General features: G+C 40.1%; 1 non-coding gene across 1 annotated transcript; it reads right to left on the reverse strand.

Annotated features, from left to right (window-relative positions):
- Positions 1-1,153: 1,153 nt before the first annotated feature.
- LOC111817103 lies at positions 1,154-1,255 on the reverse strand. Its single transcript, XR_002821373.1, has one exon. It is a non-coding gene; the product is annotated as a small nucleolar RNA U13 (small nucleolar RNA).
- Between the last annotated feature and the right edge of the window lie 4,327 nt (positions 1,256-5,582).

Genomic DNA, 5,582 nt, shown 5'->3' on the forward strand with positions numbered 1-5,582 from the left:
ATGATAATGACTAATAAGTGAGCATTTAAAGTACTGTGAAAACTCTAAAATGCTAACCTGGCTTACTTAAAGCATGAGGAGACATTTCTTTATATTTATATTTCCCAAATTTCTACTATACTGAATATGTATTACTTTTATATTTAGAAAAACAAAAATGGGCCATTTCATTTGAAATCGGCATCAATACAGCTCTAATTTTGCCAGAAAGACAGGAAGTAAGGAGTAAGGAGAGGAGGAGGCAGAGAGGGAGAACAAGGAGAGGGAGAAGCTCGTGAATGGATGTGGCCTCAGGCCCAGATGAAAATTATATCATTAAGTCTCCCCAACCCCCACATCTCAGTGCAGACTCCTCTGTGTAACTACCTCATTTTTCCCATCTTTCAGGCTGCCAGAGAAGTAGGTTGCCCACAGCTCTAGGCTTACATCATCTGTTTCAGGAATCCCAGTGGAAAGACCTCACGGTCCCAGTATCTCAATATCAGTTCCAGAGAAGGACTTCTAACACCCTGTTTGGGCCCCTGCCCACCCCCAGACTAATCGCAGTGTCTGGAGAATGGAGCCTCATGATTGGATGGGCTTGTGACTTACACCCATATCTATCCCAAACAGAAGCCCAGGCCCTGCAAGAGATAAATACCATGATGTCAATCAAATTAAGAAAGATAACGGGCAGTAAAGAATATCATAGTTCACTGTCATCGTCCACACTCTTGCCTTTTCATACATGCGGTGCCAAAACAAAGGGTTTTTAGTGAATTTAATGCAACATCCCCATGTACGATGCAGCTCTCGATGCGATAATCCAGTCTCATTCAGTGACCATATTGTCTTATTAAAGTCCAGGACCTCTGAGCCAGATGCTTTCTTTCCAGGTGGCGATGACGCTCCTCATGGTCTTGCCATGTAAATGTCACCCAAATTTGCTTCTCTGACAGTGGGATATGTTCTTCGAGGACTCAGTCTTGCTGACACGGATCTGCACATAGGAGAGGAAAATCCCGTTTGCCCATCATGTTCCAGGACTGTACTATCTTAGTCATTAACTTCTGGTTGGTCTGGTTATGGAGTCTGAGTTCTCTCTCTCTCTCTCTCTCTCTCTCTCTCTCTCTCACACACACACACTCTCTCTCTCTCTCTCTCTCTGTCTAAACGTCAGACGGGTAATGTGCCCACGTCGTAAGAAGGTTTGAGGGAGGCACATCTCATGCATAAGACATGAATACCCACTCATCACACTCATGAACCAAAGGATTCTGAGTATTCTCTTAACTTTGAACAATCACAAACTTATTTCTAAATTGGGGTTTTCTGGCACTGCGACTCCCTTCAGACTTCAGTTGGATTTTTGCCCATTTTATACCTGGGGGGTTCGTAGAGCAGGCACCAACACCAGAGATTTTTTTCCTTGCCTTTCCTGTCTCTTAGCAACAGATCCAAGCTTAGCTCATCCTTTAGGCTGTCCTAAAGGCTACCTTGTTCCTAGCTGCATCCCCCTGGGTAGTGTTTTGCCACAGGTATGAGTTTTAAATGTGTTTAGCAAGGAACAACAGCACTGAGAGAAAGGGGCAAAAGAAGCAGGGTTCTCTAATTTGCAAGTTCTAACCAAGTTCCTAGCATGTCTCTTGCCTCCCTCTTTTGTATTACTTCTAAGTTCAAACACAGTGTAAAGCTTTTTCAGAGTTCAGTGAGAATTATTTGACCCTTGGTGGTCCTGAACTACTGGCTAGAGGCAAATGGGTCTCCCTGTGTGCTACCGCTCTTCTTTCAGGCAAATGAGCTTAGGCACAAACTTGTCTCTTCCTTCCAACCCAGCAGGGCTTCCTCCTAGCATCTCTATATTTGCATCATCCCACTTTTGAAGGATCTTCAGAGAGAGAGTTACTATGTTTGATTGGTTTTGTGCCCACCTCTGACGAAACAGAGGTCAATCGTAAAGGGAGGATTGGGAATATATGCTGAAGCAGACTACAAACTACAATCTTCCTTTTATTTTTAAAAGAAATTAGTACTTCAAATACAAATCTTTGATGTTAAAACTGTAAATGAAATTACAAGGTGGCAGGCATGATGGTACATGCCTATAATCCCATCATTTAAGAGTCTGAGGCAGGAGGATTTCCATGAGTTTGAGGTCATCCTGGGCTACACGGTGAGTTCAAGGCCCACCTGGACTACAGAATGAGATCATGTTTTGTTTTGTTTTGTTTTGTTTTGTTTTGTTTTGTTTTGTTTTGGGGTGTGTGTGTGTGGTTGTATTTTTTTTTTTTTAAAGAATAAAAATTACACTTTCAGAAGTCGAACTCCTCATGTGTGGAGGTGATGGCGGTTCCGTCTGTGCCGAGCCTTAAGGCCTTTCTTTGACATCTACAAAAGTAGTGGATGGAGACAGGCCAGGACCTTGGCGGTCCCAAAGCAAGCATAGATGGTGTAATGGTCTTTCTGCTTTATATGACCTTCTGAAGTTAAGTTCAGCTGCATGCTGGTCTACCTAGAATCTCCAGTGCTAATCCTTGAGTGGTAAAAATGAGGATTGAAGATGTTGACTGTGGACTTTGAAGGAAGTCATGTGAAAACTCATCTTACAATGCTTACAATGTTCAGTTGAAGGATCTTCATGATGAAATTTCCATAAACGATAATATTCTCCCTCCCATCCTCAGGGAGCTCCACTGGTTCCAGACCTGGGCCTACACCCAAAGTGTATGATCATGTAAGCAGAGAAGACCTGCGAGTCTCAGGTATTTGTGATATGAGACAACGCTGAACGGCTTTGCAGGCAAATAATAAGATGGTTCTACTGATGTCTGTAAGCTTTGTGTTCCCATCTTTTTGTCCCTAAGAAACCCCACAAACCTATGATGATGGTTATCTCCCTGTGCTCGACCGGCTCTAACATCAATAAAACCATCTCCCCAAAATCAAAAAAGTTCCTTAGGTTTCATCTAAGAAAGCTTTGGCAGTTGGTGAAATTATAGAGTATGAGAACATTCAGAATACAGTTTAAGTGTCCTGCCATGTATAGGAGGGACTGTGGTGATTGTAAATTGAAATTGATGTGTATTATATACTCTGTTGGGAGTCTATAAAGAGAAATGTGTTTAGTTTGGAAACGTCTTTCTGGGTGGATTTCTTACCCAGTGTCTTGGTTTTAAAATTTGAAGCACAAATAAAGCTTTTTTAACTGGCAAAAAAAAGAATAAAAATTACAAGGTGAATCCTAGTGTGGTGATGCATGCCTATAATCCCAGTGCTTGTGAGGCTGGGGCTGAGAAAAGAGGATCACTGTGATTGCAAGGCCAGCCTGGGCTACATAGTGAGTTCAAGGCCAGCCTGCAGTACCTAGGGAGATCCTGTCTCAAAAAATTAAAAAAAAAAAAAAACAAAACCAGAATAAAAAGGTAGTTTCTTTTTTCTTTTTTGGTGGAACCGGGGATTGAACACAGGCTCTTGTGCACTTATTCTACTGAGCCATCTCCCCAGGTTTCAAACAGAATAAGAATCATAACCAGAGTACAAGAGCTGGATGTGGTGGTGCATGCCTGTAATCTCAGTGCCTGAGAGGCTGAGGAAGGATGACTGTGATTTCAAGGACATCCTGGGCTACATGGCGAGTTCAAGGCCAGCCTGAACTAATCAGACCACGTCTTAAAAAAAAACCTGAGACAGCAAGCTTGAAGACAGCCTGAGATGTATAGTGCTACCATCTTATTCAGCTAGGATATATTTATCAAAAGTAGAAAATTAACATTTGGATATTATTAACTAAATTAACTAATATATATATGTATATTATTATTAACTAAACACCAGACTGTACTGTTCTTTCTCAACATTTACTAATGTTCTTTTTCTATTCTAGGATCCAATCCAAGATAGTACATTGCATTTAACTTGCTAAATTTTAAAACAAATTATCTTTTCAAGTCATATCCAGTTAAGCTATGACCATTGCGATTCAAGTCATATCCAGTTAAGCTATGACCATTTCGAAGTGTGGCATTTTAATATTTAAGATAAACGGTTCATTAAGATGCCACTCTTATTGTGATTATCAGTCCCTCCAAGATGAGGCTCTATTATTTGCTTGGCACACTCCAGCTATATATAGCTTCACACATTTTCTACAAGATGTTCTTATCACAGCAGGAAGAGCTGAAAGATGAAACACTAACACTCAAAGCATTCTAACTTTTAGTGGAAAACAATCTTATTCTTTCCTAATATAATTAGTAGGGTTAGGATTTTATTCCCATGACAGCTATAAGAGCTACATCGATGTAAATTATTAATCCATTATAAGTCTGACCCAAGCATCATATTACAGCCACAGAAACCACAAAAGACCTTACAATCAGGCTTCTTTCCAACAAACTTTTCTAGAGGGGAGAATGCTTGTCAAGCAAACCCACTCTGTCTAGGAGTAATATCTGGGGTAGTTTGGGGGGAAAGTAAAGTTAGTTTACAGTTTTATTCTATATTTATGTATGTGGTACAAGGTCTCGCTATGCGGCTAGGACTCGTAGTGATCCTCCTCTATTGGCCTCCTCAGTGCTGGGACTACAGGTGTGTGCCACTCTGTCCGGGCTCAGTGGCTGGCATGCTGCACGGGGCCCGCACAGCATGTGGCATCAGGGATTAAGCCCTGGTTCTTGCACTTGCTAGGCAGGTGCTTAGACTGCCAAGCTATCTGCCCGATCCATTTTACAGTTTTAAGTGTAAATGTAGTTTCAGACCTGTGGAGGTACATTTAAGAGTTTTACATTTTTTGAGATATGTATTATTATATAAGAAACTTGTATTATAGTAGTTAAAAATAAAATAAATCTATATAGCTATCATTTGAGAATAATATTTTAGGTTTTAAAACACAAGAACTATAAAACATTCTACTTGAAGTTCATCTGAGACTTATTCAACCCAAAACTATCTTTGCTAGGTATGTATTCCATCCAGTTTATGCCATAATTAATAGTTCTCTTTAGATGCTATTATCAATAGGCTGACTTATAAAATTCCTCTAGAAGGTGCATTCTTCTATCTTTTTCTCGCTCTTCTTCCCTCTATTTCCATTGCAGAAGAAAACAATCCAAGGCTTACTTTTTTTTTTTTTTTTTGGTGGAACCTGGAATTGAACTCAGGCCCTTGTGCTTGCCAGGCAAGCACTTATTCTACTGAGCCATCTCCCTGGCCCCTGTAATTTGTTAATTAACAGAAGAAAATATAATGTTATATAATAGCATCTTATTGCTTCATAATCACATTTTCATATATGTTATCTTCAATAGCACCTTCATAGCATAGGCTCCGCTCCCATATGTGTTGGCACAAAGTAAATAACATCTAGTAGTCTTGTGACACTATTTCAAGCTTCATGTCCTTTGTGAAGTTTTGATTCTCACCTCCTGCTCAGAGCAGAAACTGTATTCTCTCCTCTATGCTTTCAAGATACTCGACCAATTAATATATTAATTTTTTAGTTTCATGACAATATTATGTAATTCCATGGCAACACGTCACTCTGTCATCACTTTCAGGGACACCATGTTATTCACCTTCTTATAAAAGGTGTGTTATAGACT

Source organism: Octodon degus, unplaced genomic scaffold, assembly GCF_000260255.1.
Source record: "Octodon degus isolate 3935 unplaced genomic scaffold, OctDeg1.0 scaffold00048, whole genome shotgun sequence".
Taxonomy (NCBI): domain Eukaryota; kingdom Metazoa; phylum Chordata; class Mammalia; order Rodentia; family Octodontidae; genus Octodon; species Octodon degus.